Source organism: Helianthus annuus, chromosome 14 (genome assembly GCF_002127325.2).
Source record: "Helianthus annuus cultivar XRQ/B chromosome 14, HanXRQr2.0-SUNRISE, whole genome shotgun sequence".
Lineage (NCBI taxonomy): Eukaryota > Viridiplantae > Streptophyta > Magnoliopsida > Asterales > Asteraceae > Helianthus > Helianthus annuus.
This window is the reverse complement of record NC_035446.2, coordinates 49,552,222-49,567,348: the sequence shown is the minus strand read 5'-3', so window position 1 is coordinate 49,567,348 and position 15,127 is coordinate 49,552,222.

The window sequence follows — 15,127 nt, the reverse complement described above, 5'->3', positions numbered from 1 at the left end:
GAAGCGAGTGGAGCTCAAAACCCTTTCGAAAACAACGACTACTACAAAAAGGTGATTTATCATCAAGTCACACAACAGCCATATCAACAACAACAGGCACCGCATCAGGCACAAACTGCACATGGTAGAAATGTGATTGAAGATTCAAAGAGAGCTTGTCTGGTTAATCAGGGCAAAGAGAGTGGATTCAGTTGGGATAAATACATTCCAACGGATAGCAAAGTATGCTTGGCAGATCAAGACGATGAAAAGTTGGCTGAAGGTTTCAGTTGGGACAATTATTGCCCAGACCAAGAATTCATGGCTAAAGAGATGTCAAATGTTAAAGCCTTTGTTGCCAATGCTTATGATGAGTATTGGGCAGAAAAATACAAAAAAATTAGGCAAGCTGAAGAGGAGAAATGGAAAAGATATGAAATAGAAGAAGATGAAGAAAGGAGAAAAGCTGAAGCTGAAAAGAAGAAAAGAGAAGAAGAAGTTCAAGTGAGAACAGTCAAAGAAGTTCCAGAATTTGAAATCAAAGCTGATACTGAAGCAGTCAAAGTTCCAGAGAAGTGTTTGAATTGTGATTCTTTGATCAAGCAAAACAACGAGTTGCTACACAACATTAAAAGGTTGAAAGAATCATATGATACATTGAACAGAGAAATGAACAAATACATTGAATCGAACAGTGAACAAGCTGTTGCAATGAATACACTCAAAGGAGCTTACATGATGTCACACCCCGAAATATCAGAGCTGGCGTGACTGGACCGATATCTTCATTGCACAGCGGAAGCAAACAAGCTAAGACTTTTAAACAGTGAACGCCTGCTAGGTACTTGAATTCCCATGGGTTCTCCTATTCCAACCGTTCCTTAGGTTTAAAAATGCAACCTGAGAAAGAACATGCGAAAAATCAACATAAAGTTAAGCGAGCTCATAGTTTGTTTTGAAAAGATTTAAAATAAATCTTTTTGATAACCGGTTTCAAAGTTGTTGAGAAAATATAGTAAAATTATTTTCTTGGCATGATATATGAAAAACTGTGAGTCTAGCCCACAATAGTCTTTGTGCATTGCACGAGAGAGAATGGGCCGAGCCCAAACGAACCTTTGTAAGCAGGATCAGCGCGTCCTCTTACTTAGGTATAATTTGAAAAACGTTACCAAAGTTTGTAAATCCATGTATTTGTGAGTTTACATCAAATGAATCTTAAAAAAATTTGAAAGTTCAGTTTATAAGTATGTATGTAATGCGTCTATGAACATGTAGATCATTAATGTGTAGCTAAGACATTAATATGTGTGCCGACATAGGAAGCACTCAACCCGGTAGACGATTTAGGTGTCGATTCACTTCAACAGGGACACAAAAGCACTCTAAGTGGCCGCACAAGGATCGTAAGTGGGGCTCGCCCGTACCCGATAGATCTACCCCCTGTTCTGTGGTCCTTAAAAGGATTAATGGTGCCTAAGTTAGCGCCTATTCGCACGTGATCCCAGAGTTCATTCCATAGCTTAATCATACCCTAGTTAATATGTATTTCAAAAGAAAAAGGGGGACATAAACCCATTGGGTTGTCTCGTTGTTCGTACGCAGAACAACCCAGTCCCGTTGTAGTAACTAGGACATTCCTATCACTAGTCATGAAAATCATGCACGTTTGTGAAAATATGCGTTTGTTTTGTAAAACCGATATCTTTAGTATAAACCGTTCGTAAACCATTTGAGTTCCTTGAAATCCCTTCGCAATATGGTTTAGAAATATGAGTTTTCGTTCAACGAAAAGTTGTTTATTTTTGCAAAACCTGCATGTCTTTCCACCCCCGAAAACATTTATAAAAATGGAAAACAGTAAAAAGTGGGGGTTATGAACTCACTGTTTGCGTTCCGTGCTATAATGCTAGCAACCTGCGTGGTTCCTCGCTTGTGTTCTGACCTACAAGTGTCCTATTTGAATAAGACTAAGGTGTAAATAATTTTTTTCTAGTAGGCGATTTGGTCATGTATAATATTCACCCAACTAGCTAGACTCGACAGAAATCCTTGTTTTGAAATACTTTGACTCAACAACCCGTTGGTGTTATATATCTTTTACTTCTCGATAATATATATTTATATAAAATATATATAAATTATAAAAATGATCACAACTTGTCTTTGTATTCTCGTATGGACTCGTGTTCGGGTCTACAAATAAATAATTATCTTAACGTGAGTCGTAACTTGTCTCGATTGGTATATACACACTTTGAGATAACACTCATATTTAGGTAAAAGTAATATGTGTAATATCTCTACATAAACACTTCCCAAAATACTACAGTTGTATAAAATGAATATCTTGCTAGAGACTTGTATAAAATGAAGATTTTATTCTTCAAACAAGTATACATATATAAATATACATATCTAAAACACATATATTATCTTGATTTACGATATTGTAACATGGTTTTCTAAATTATATATTTCATATAAGAACATATTATTTCTTTAGGTTCCCAAACAACCATTTATAATTAAATTTAGTTTAAGAAAATATTTGAACATAATATATTTTTTTAGTCCTTATTTAAAATATACGTGTGTACACTCTCAAAATAAATACATATTTATGAGCTTTAAAGACCAAATAATTTAACTTCATGATTTTTAACGTGGCTTTAGTAGTAAAGTTTAGAAAATAAAGTCTATCAACAATGCTTCTTGTAATAACTCATAATGACACCATTTATTTCAAGAGACCAAGTTATTTATTTAAATAAACAATTAACTACTTGGGTGAATCCTTTCTACATAACCAAACTTGTAGCATAAAAAAAATAACTTTCGAAGAGATAAGTACTCACTTAAAGCAAGCAAGGAGAAGGAAAAGAGAGATGGTTTGAATTTAAAGCACTTGATCATGATCATTACAATATGAGACTTGAATGTGTGTATGTGTTTGTTGATGAACTTTGGCCAAAGTAAGGAAACAAGGACAGAGCCGAGATGGGGAGAGGATGATGTAGGTGTTGTGGTGGTGAAAAGTCTCTAGTACTTAATTATGAAGGTCTAGCATAAGAGGTATGGTTCTCTAATTAAAATAATGTAGGTATGTACGTTGAGTGTGGATGTGAAAATAATAATTAACTTGTCTTGACTTTCCTTTTTCTTGTTCCCCATGTCAACAGGTCATGGCAAAAGGATAACAAAAGATAGAAGTTTCAAAAGTGTTGGTTGAGTTGTCTTGTTAGTCTACGTATGGTGGTTGTTTGAGTGAAATATTGCAAAACAACAATTAACAAGCATATGGAATAAATATTGTTAAGAAATTAGATGGTGATAGGGGTAAAGGAGCCGAATGTCTCAACAAAAGGAAAGGGGTTTGGTGAACCATTGATTAAAATATTCCTAATTATCTCTATGAAACCATCATGTTTTGTGGTGCTTATACCTCCTAATAAATAATAACAGTAACAAATAGAGGTGAGACCGAGATATATAAATCATGATTGGGGTTTACGAAGGTTTAGAAATAAATATTAGGTGATAATAGTTGATTCGTAATATACGTTGGCGGATAATAATACGACTCGTCATAGTGTTTGGTAAGATGTAGACACACACACGTATATATATGTAAATGTAAGTGTATGTGTGTATATCGTCATGTAGCCGAAGTAGTAATGTCGTAAAATATCACTTTAAGATCAAAAGTATGAAAAATAGTGTCGGTATTCGGCATTTGACGCGTTCGTTCGTCGGTTGCGTTAAAATTGCGTAAAATGCTTCGGTTGCCGTTTCTTGTCCGTTTTTTCGATTTGTTTTCGACTGCGGAAATTAAAATTCAAAAACTAAACTAAATCTGTCATAATATTTCAGTTTTGAAGGTAATGCGCGTGTCCAATGCCTTCGTTTCATTGCCGGTGCGTTCCTGCAGTCGCGTTTTCGTTGATGTTTGCGCTTTGTGTCGTTCGCAAAGATAATAATTTTTCGCAAAACCACATTCATAAGTATTAGTTATACGTATAAACTTCGTATTTGCTGGCGTTGTCAGTAGTTTGTACGGTTTCAGTTCGTTATCGCTTAATATTCAGCAGGTTTCCTGAAAATCCTCACACGCGTGCTATAACGTCCGATAAGCGTTCCTAGGCATACCAATAGCCTAATTAAGCCTTAAACACTGCGTATTATTGCCTTAAACGTTTTTTAATCGCGTAATTAGAAGTCGTTTATTACCAGTTGTCACATTCTCCCCCTGTTGTAGAAATTTCGTCCTCGAAATTTAGTATATGTTATCTTCTCAAAGTTGTGTTGTTCGTAGGTAAGTCCGAATAATAACAAAGTGAATGACCGTAATTGAATCAAAACTTATTCAGATCACGTGAATGTAATGACACTTTGAATCAATAAGAACCCAACAAATCAACTGAGTTTGTTCCAGAAATCGATGTCAAGTGAACGAAATGTTGTGATACTATCACCAATGTGACTAGGTTTACTGGGTTCAACAAAAGAGGAAATTCAACCAATGGAATTCCAAATGAACATTCACAGTATGCAATCAATTTTTGAAACAATAGAATTCACTGCCAACGGAAACTTGCATTGGTTGTTGTATGATTGAAACTCGAATTCAACAAACTCAAATAAATAGAATCATAAAAATGGTTTGTCAACTATCGAACCATAAAATCAACGTGTTAACGTTATTGAGTTGCAGGGATACACCGAAATGAAATACAATCGAACCTGGTGTATCATCGTCTTAGTACATAGTTGCATTAAGACTATTTGAATGATTAGTCAAACCAAAAGCATACGTTGTTTTGCATGAACGATCGATCATGGTTAGCACAAGCTACAAGTTTATACCGACACCACAAGGTGTAGTAGTGAATGAAATAATTTGCTAATAGCGGTGACCGAACAAGTATCACCGTATTTTGCATGAAACGCTCATTTGTGATTAGCCCAAGCTACAGTTTATACTGACACCACAAGGTGTCGTAGTGAATGAAACAATTCAATGATAGCGGTGATCGAATAAGTATCACCTGTGTTTTGCATGAAACGCTCGATTATGATTAGCCCAAGCTACAAGTTTGTACCGACACCAAAAGGTGTCGTAGTGATTGAAATAATTCAGTAATAGCGGTGGTCAAACAAATATCACCGTGTTTGAAATCAAATGAAGGCTCAATGATGTAAATTTGGGTGTTCCAAACAAATCCAATAGGATTTTCAATTGAGAATGAAACGAATAAATAATGTTTTTCGATCGAACCTGAAAGAGCAATAAATATCACAAAATGTTTGATCGATGCTGAAAGAACTGTTAAGAGGTACACCGAAATATGACATAAATTTGTGTACCATTATCTTAATACACGATTGTATTAAGACTGCTTTAATATGATAATTCAACAAAATGGATTTAATATCAATAAACAAATAAATAAATAATTAAATCCGTACATGAGGTGAGCAACGAGATTAGCACAAGCTTCAAACTTGTGAAAAATGCCACTACAAGGTGATCATGATTAAAGAAATGATTCAACGAAGTCGAAGACCAGACAAGCATGTTATGGTTCAAAGCAAATGAAGTGCTTGTCGGGATTATTTTGAATATGATGGCCTCAATCCATCATATGGAATTTTGAATCGAATATATATAAAGAGCAAGTTCAATCAATTGAACTTGATTGAAACACAATCCAACAATGAATTCATGTATCAATAACAAAGTTTCGACGTGGTTACAACAAGAAAACCATGTATACCACTCAAAAGAGAATGAGTTTTCCAAGAGATTCGTTGACTCGATACCAAGGAGTCAACACTTAACAATAACGTAGGTCATTTAGATCACAATGCAATAGTTGGACATAGCGAAATGGTATTTGTACTTTGATAAAGCAACAATTTCGAGTGAAGCCACATGCGTAACAAATAATGCATGTGTATTGTATGAATTTGTCAAAAAAAAAAATGAAACAATAGAGTGTTCGCTATCATGGAATAAGATCTTCGTGATGGAATGACCATTAGGGGGGAGTATAAATGTAAGAAAAAAAAATCTACTCACTAGATGCAAAAGTCGAAATTTCAACAAAAGAAATTTAAGGACTTTACCTGGAACTTCGTGTGATGACCGTTGTTAAGTGACATTACCATAGAATGTCGAACATTGCGTATTTATCATAAATGAAATAGGGGAGATGCGAAGACGTGTGACTTCTTTTGCAGCGCCAACAATTGTGAGTCTCTTCAGACTAAGCATCGGGTGTTGTGAAATCTTGTTTTAACATACCTCAGCGTGATTCGTGTCGCTTGCAGGATCACGTGGCAAATTGTCGCTTTTCGATCAGTAGTTCTCCCGCTGACGGGTTTAGCATCGTTGTTGTCGTGCCCAATCATGTTTTCCCAAGGCCTTGTCTCGAAAGTCGTGTGTGATATACTTCGACTTTCTCTGTCGTATAGTTTAAGTTTCATGTATACTTGTGCACTAGCGTTTCGTTCTGCGTAGAATGTGATGTGCTCCGACATCCGTAGACGTATAATTTGGGTTTCATGTATTCTTGTGCACTATCGTTCCGTTCCGCGTAGGTTACCTGCTCGGGTAAGTAAGATAGCAAAGACGACATAATATAATGGCGTTTGCCCGAGTTGTTAGTCACGGTTTCTAAGTGAGGACCTTTAATGAGTTTCGACATAAGTTTTCCCAAAGGTCCTAAATGCATGTTATAAAAACCCTCAAAGTTTTGCCTACTGTATGTAATCATTTCGTGTGCCGCGTATCAACACAACACTTGTGTATGTTTAGAATAAAACAGGACGTTGACTCATTGTTTTCGGCAATGGTTGGAACCCATATTCGAGTCTTAGGCATTCTGGGTGTATTCATAGTCTTAAAAATCTAAGTTCCCAGAGGAAAGTGAGGTTAGAGCCTAGGTATCTCTACAGAAACCTAATTCGCTGAAACCTATAGCTCTGATACCAATCTGTCACACCCCGAAATATCAGAGCTGGCGTGACTGGACCGGTATCTTCATTGCACAGGGGAAGCAAACAAGCTAAGACTTTTAAACAGTGAACGCCTGCTAGGTACTTGAATTCCCATGGGTTCTCCTATTCCAACCGTTCCTTAGGTTTAAAAATGCAACCTGAGAAAGAACATGCGAAAAATTAATATAAAGTTGAGCGAGCTCATAGTTTGTTTTGAAAAGATTTAAAATAAATCTTTTTGATAACCGGTTTCAAAGTTGTTGAGAAAATATAGTAAAATTATTTTCTTGGCATGATATATGAAAAACTGTGAGTCTAGCCCACAATAGTCTTTGTGCATTGCACGAGAGAGAATGGGCCGAGCCCAAACGAACCTTTGTAAGCAGGATCAGCGCGTCCTCTTACTTAGGTATAATTTGAAAAACGTTACCAAAGTTTGTAAATCCATGTATTTGTGAGTTTACATCAAATGAATCTTAAAAAATTTGAAAGTTCAGTTTATAAGTATGTATGTAATGCGTCTATGAACATGTAGATCATTAATGTGTAGCTAAGACATTAATATGTGTGCCGACATAGGAAGCACTCAACCCGGTAGACGATTTAGGTGTCGATTCACTTCGACAGGGACACAAAAGCACTCTAAGTGGCCGCACAAGGACCGTAAGTGGGGCTCGCCCGTACCCGATAGATCTACCCCCTGTTTTGTGGTCCTTAAAAGGATTAATGGTGCCTAAGTTAGCGCCTATTCGCACGTGATCCCAGAGTTCATTCCATAGCTTAATCATACCCTAGTTAATATGTATTTCAAAAGAAAAAGGGGGACATAAACCCATTGGGTTGTCTCGTTGTTCGTACGCATAACAACCCAGTCCCGTTGTAGTAACTAGGACATTCCTGTCACTAGTCATGAAAATCATGCACGTTTGTGAAAATATGCGTTTGTTTTGTAAAACCGATATCTTTAGTATAAACCGTTCGTAAACCATTTGAGTTCCTTGAAATCCCTTCGCAATATGGTTTAGAAATATGAGTTTTCGTTCAACGAAAAGTTGTTTATTTTTGCAAAACCTGCATGTCTTTCCACCCCCGAAAACATTTATAAAAATGGAAAGCAGTAAAAAGTGGGGGTTATGAACTCACTGTTTGCGTTCCGTGCTATAATGCTAGCAACCTGCGTGGTTCCTCGCTTGTGTTCTGACCTACAAGTGTCCTATTTGAATAAGACTAAGGTGTAAATAATTTTTTTCTAGTAGGCGATTTGGTCATGTATAATATTCACCCAACTAGCTAGACTCGACAGAAATCCTTGTTTTGAAATACTTTGACTCAACAACCCGTTGGTGTTATATATCTTTTACTTCTCGATAATATATATTTATATAAAATATATATAAATTATAAAAATGATCACAACTTGTCTTTGTATTCTCGTATGGACTCGTGTTCGGGTCTACAAATAAATAATTATCTTAACGTGAGTCGTAACTTGTCCCGATTGGTATATACACACTTTGAGATAACACTCATATTTAGGTAAAAGTAATATGTGTTATATCTCTACATAAACACTTCCCAAAATACTACAGTTGTATAAAATGAATATCTTGCTTGAGACTTGTATAAAATGAAGATTTTATTCTTCAAACAAGTATACATATATAAATATACATATCTAAAACACATATATTATCTTGATTTACGATACTGTAACATGGTTTTCTAAATTATATATTTCATATAAGAACATATTATTTCTTTAGGTTCCCAAACAACCATTTATAATTAAATTTAGTTTAAGAAAATATTTGAACATAATATATTTTTTTAGTCCTTATTTAAAATATACGTGTGTACACTCTCAAAATAAATACATATTTATGAGCTTTAAAGACCAAATAATTTAACTTCATGATTTTTAACGTGGCTTTAGTAGTTAAGTTTAGAAAATAAAGTCTATCAACAATGCTTCTTGTAATAACTCATAATGACACCATTTATTTCAAGAGACCAAGTTATTTATTTAAATAAACAATTAACTACTTGGGTGAATCCTTTCTACATAACCAAACTTGTAGCATAAAAAAAAATAACTTTCGAAGAGATAAGTACTCACTTAAAGCAAGCAAGGAGAAGGAAAAGAGAGATGGTTTGAATTTAAAGCACTTGATCATGATCATTACAATATGAGACTTGAATGTGTGTATGTGTTTGTTGATGAACTTTGGCCAAAGTAAGGAAACAAGGACAGAGCCGAGATGGGGAGAGGATGATGTAGGTGTTGTGGTGGTGAAAAGTCTCTAGTACTTAATTATGAAGGTCTAGCATAAGAGGTATGGTTCTCTAATTAAAATAATGTAGGTATGTACGTTGAGTGTGGATGTGAAAATAATAATTAACTTGTCTTGACTTTCCTTTTTCTTGTTCCCCATGTCAACAGGTCATGGCAAAAGGATAACAAAAGATAGAAGTTTCAAAAGTGTTGGTTGAGTTGTCTTGTTAGTCTACGTATGGTGGTTGTTTGAGTGAAATATTGCAAAACAACAATTAACAAGCATATGGAATAAATATTGTTAAGAAATTAGATGGTGATAGGGGTAAAGGAGCCAAATGTCTCAACAAAAGGAAAGGGGTTTGGTGAACCATTGATTAAAATATTCCTAATTATCTCTATGAAACCATCATGTTTTGTGGTGCTTATACCTCCTAATAAATAATAACAGTAACAAATAGAGGTGAGACCGAGATATATAAATCATGATTGGGGTTTACGAAGGTTTAGAAATAAATATTAGGTGATAATAGTTGATTCGTAATATACGTTGGCGGATAATAATACGACTCGTCATAGTGTTTGGTAAGATGTAGACACACACACGTATATATATGTAAATGTAAGTGTATGTGTGTATATCGTCATGTAGCCGAAGTAGTAATGTCGTAAAATATCACTTTAAGATCAAAAGTATGAAAAATAGTGTCGGTATTCGGCATTTGACGCGTTCGTTCGTCGGTTGCGTTAAAATTGCGTAAAATGCTTCGGTTGCCGTTTCTTGTCCGTTTTTTCGATTTGTTTTCGACTGCGGAAATTAAAATTCAAAAACTAAACTAAATCTGTCATAATATTTCAGTTTTGAAGGTAATGCGCGTGTCCGATGCCTTCGTTTCATTGCCGGTGCGTTCCTGCAGTCGCGTTTTCGTTGATGTTTGCGCTTTGTGTCGTTCGCAAAGATAATATTTTTCGCAAAACCACATTCATAAGTATTAGTTATACGTATAAACTTCGTATTTGTTGGCGTTGTCAGTAGTTTGTACGGTTTCAGTTCGTTATCGCTTAATATTCAGCAGGTTTCCTGAAAATCCTCACACGCGTGCTATAACGTCCGATAAGCGTTCCTAGGCATACCAATAGCCTAATTAAGCCTTAAACACTGCGTATTATTTCCTTAAACGTTTTTTAATCGCGTAATTAGAAGTCGTTTATTACCAGTTGTCACATTCTCCCCCTGTTGTAGAAATTTCGTCCTCGAAATTTAGTATATGTTATCTTCTCAAAGTTGTGTTGTTCGTAGGTAAGTCCGAATAATAACAAAGTGAATGACCGTAATTGAATCAAAACTTATTCAGATCACGTGAATGTAATGACACTTTGAATCAATAAGAACCCAACAAATCAACTGAGTTTGTTCCAGAAATCGATGTCAAGTGAACGAAATGTTGTGATACTATCACCAATGTGACTAGGTTTACTGGGTTCAACAAAAGAGGAAATTCAACCAATGGAATTCCAAATGAACATTCACAGTATGCAATCAATTTTTGAAACAATAGAATTCACTGCCAACGGAAACTTGCATTGGTTGTTGTATGATTGAAACTCGAATTCAACAAACTCAAATAAATAGAATCATAAAAATGGTTTGTCAACTATCGAACCATAAAATCAACGTGTTAACGTTATTGAGTTGCAGGGATACACCGAAATGAAATACAATCGAACCTGGTGTATCATCGTCTTAGTACATAGTTGCATTAAGACTATTTGAATGATTAGTCAAACCAAAAGCATACGTTGTTTTGCATGAACGATCGATCATGGTTAGCACAAGCTACAAGTTTATACCGACACCACAAGGTGTAGTAGTGAATGAAATAATTTGCTAATAGCGGTGACCGAACAAGTATCACCGTATTTTGCATGAAACGCTCATTTGTGATTAGCCCAAGCTACAGTTTATACTGACACCACAAGGTGTCGTAGTGAATGAAACAATTCAATGATAGCGGTGATCGAATAAGTATCACCTGTGTTTTGCATGAAACGCTCGATTATGATTAGCCCAAGCTACAAGTTTGTACCGACACCAAAAGGTGTCGTAGTGATTGAAATAATTCAGTAATAGCGGTGGTCAAACAAATATCACCGTGTTTGAAATCAAATGAAGGCTCAATGATGTAAATTTGGGTGTTCCAAACAAATCCAATAGGATTTTCAATTGAGAATGAAACGAATAAATAATGTTTTTCGATCGAACCTGAAAGAGCAATAAATATCACAAAATGTTTGATCGATGCTGAAAGAACTGTTAAGAGGTACACCGAAATATGACATAAATTTGTGTACCATTATCTTAATACACGATTGTATTAAGACTGCTTTAATATGATAATTCAACAAAATGGATTTAATATCAATAAACAAATAAATAAATAATTAAATCCGTACATGAGGTGAGCAACGAGATTAGCACAAGCTTCAAACTTGTGAAAAATGCCACTACAAGGTGATCATGATTAAAGAAATGATTCAACGAAGTCGAAGACCAGACAAGCATGTTATGGTTCAAAGCAAATGAAGTGCTTGTCGGGATTATTTTGAATATGATGGCCTCAATCCATCATATGGAATTTTGAATCGAATATATATAAAGAGCAAGTTCAATCAATTGAACTTGATTGAAACACAATCCAACAATGAATTCATGTATCAATAAGAAAGTTTCGACGTGGTTACAACAAGAAAACCATGTATACCACTCAAAAGAGAATGAGTTTTCCAAGAGATTCGTTGACTCGATACCAAGGAGTCAACACTTAACAATAACGTAGGTCATTTAGATCACAATGCAATAGTTGGACATAGTGAAATGGTATTTGTACTTTGATAAAGCAACAATTTCGAGTGAAGCCACATGCGTAACAAATAATGCATGTGTATTGTATGAATTTGTCAAAAAAAAATGAAACAATAGAGTGTTCGCTATCATGGAATAAGATCTTCGTGATGGAATGACCATTAGGGGGGGAGTATAAATGTAAGAAAAAAAAATCTACTCACTAGATGCAAAAGTCGAAATTTCAACAAAAGAAATTTAAGGACTTTACCTGGAACTTCGTGTGATGACCGTTGTTAAGTGACATTACCATAGAATGTCGAACATTGCGTATTTATCATAAATGAAATAGGGGAGATGCGAAGACGTGTGACTTCTTTTGCAGCGCCAACAATTGTGAGTCTCTTCAGACTAAGCATCGGGTGTTGTGAAATCTTGTTTTAACATACCTCAGCGTGATTCGTGTCGCTTGCAGGATCACGTGGCAAATTGTCGCTTTTCGATCAGTAGTTCTCCCGCTGACGGGTTTAGCATCGTTGTTGTCGTGCCCAATCATGTTTTCCCAAGGCCTTGTCTCGAAAGTCGTGTGTGATATACTTCGACTTTCTCTGTCGTATAGTTTAAGTTTCATGTATACTTGTGCACTAGCGTTTCGTTCTGCGTAGAATGTGATGTGCTCCGACATCCGTAGACGTATAATTTGGGTTTCATGTATTCTTGTGCACTATCGTTCCGTTCCGCGTAGGTTACCTGCTCGGGTAAGTAAGATAGCAAAGACGACATAATATAATGGCGTTTGCCCGAGTTGTTAGTCACGGTTTCTAAGTGAGGACCTTTAATGAGTTTCGACATAAGTTTTCCCAAAGGTCCTAAATGCATGTTATAAAAACCCTCAAAGTTTTGCCTACTGTATGTAATCATTTCGTGTGCCGCGTATCAACACAACACTTGTGTATGTTTAGAATAAAACAGGACGTTGACTCATTGTTTTCGGCAATGGTTGGAACCCATATTCGAGTCTTAGGCATTCTGGGTGTATTCATAGTCTTAAAAATCTAAGTTCCCAGAGGAAAGTGAGGTTAGAGCCTAGGTATCTCTACAGAAACCTAATTCGCTGAAACCTATAGCTCTGATACCAATCTGTCACACCCCGAAATATCAGAGCTGGCGTGACTGGACCGGTATCTTCATTGCACAGGGGAAGCAAACAAGCTAAGACTTTTAAACAGTGAACGCCTGCTAGGTACTTGAATTCCCATGGGTTCTCCTATTCCAACCGTTCCTTAGGTTTAAAAATGCAACCTGAGAAAGAACATGCGAAAAATCAATATAAAGTTGAGCGAGCTCATAGTTTGTTTTGAAAAGATTTAAAATAAATCTTTTTGATAACCGGTTTCAAAGTTGTTGAGAAAATATAGTAAAATTATTTTCTTGGCATGATATATGAAAAACTGTGAGTCTAGCCCACAATAGTCTTTGTGCATTGCACGAGAGAGAATGGGCCGAGCCCAAACGAACCTTTGTGAGCAGGATCAGCGCGTCCTCTTACTTAGGTATAATTTGAAAAACGTTACCAAAGTTTGTAAATCCATGTATTTGTGAGTTTACATCAAATGAATCTTAAAAAAATTTGAAAGTTCAGTTTATAAGTATGTATGTAATGCGTCTATGAACATGTAGATCATTAATGTGTAGCTAAGACATTAATATGTGTGCCGACATAGGAAGCACTCAACCCGGTAGACGATTTAGGTGTCGATTCACTTCGACAGGGACACAAAAGCACTCTAAGTGGCCGCACAAGGACCGTAAGTGGGGCTCGCCCGTACCCGATAGATCTACCCCCTGTTCTGTGGTCCTTAAAAGGATTAATGGTGCCTAAGTTAGCGCCTATTCGCACGTGATCCCAGAGTTCATTCCATAGCTTAATCATACCCTAGTTAATATGTATTTCAAAAGAAAAAGGGGGACATAAACCCATTGGGTTGTCTCGTTGTTCGTACGCAGAACAACCCAGTCCCGTTGTAGTAACTAGGACATTCCTGTCACTAGTCATGAAAATCATGCACGTTTGTGAAAATATGCGTTTGTTTTGTAAAACCGATATCTTTAGTATAAACCGTTCGTAAACCATTTGAGTTCCTTGAAATCCCTTCGCAATATGGTTTAGAAATATGAGTTTTCGTTCAACGAAAAGTTGTTTATTTTTGCAAAACCTGCATGTCTTTCCACCCCCGAAAACATTTATAAAAATGGAAAGCAGTAAAAAGTGGGGGTTATGAACTCACTGTTTGCGTTCCGTGCTATAATGCTAGCAACCTGCGTGGTTCCTCGCTTGTGTTCTGACCTACAAGTGTCCTATTTGAATAAGACTAAGGTGTAAATAATTTTTTTCTAGTAGGCGATTTGGTCATGTATAATATTCACCCAACTAGCTAGACTCGACAGAAATCCTTGTTTTGAAATACTTTGACTCAACAACCCGTTGGTGTTATATATCTTTTACTTCTCGATAATATATATTTATATAAAATATATATAAATTATAAAAATGATCACAACTTGTCTTTGTATTCTCGTATGGACTCGTGTTCGGGTCTACAAATAAATAATTATCTTAACGTGAGTCGTAACTTGTCTCGATTGGTATATACACACTTTGAGATAACACTCATATTTAGGTAAAAGTAATATGTGTTATATCTCTACATAAACACTTCCCAAAATACTACAGTTGTATAAAATGAATATCTTGCTTGAGACTTGTATAAAATGAAGATTTTATTCTTCAAACAAGTATACATATATAAATATACATATCTAAAACACATATATTATCTTGATTTACAATACTGTAACATGGTTTTCTAAATTATATATTTCATATAAGAACATATTATTTCTTTAGGTTCCCAAACAACCATTTATAATTAAATTTAGTTTAAGAAAATATTTGAATATAATATATTTTTTTAGTCCTTATTTAAAATATACGTGTGTACACTCTCAAAATAAATACATATTTATGAGCT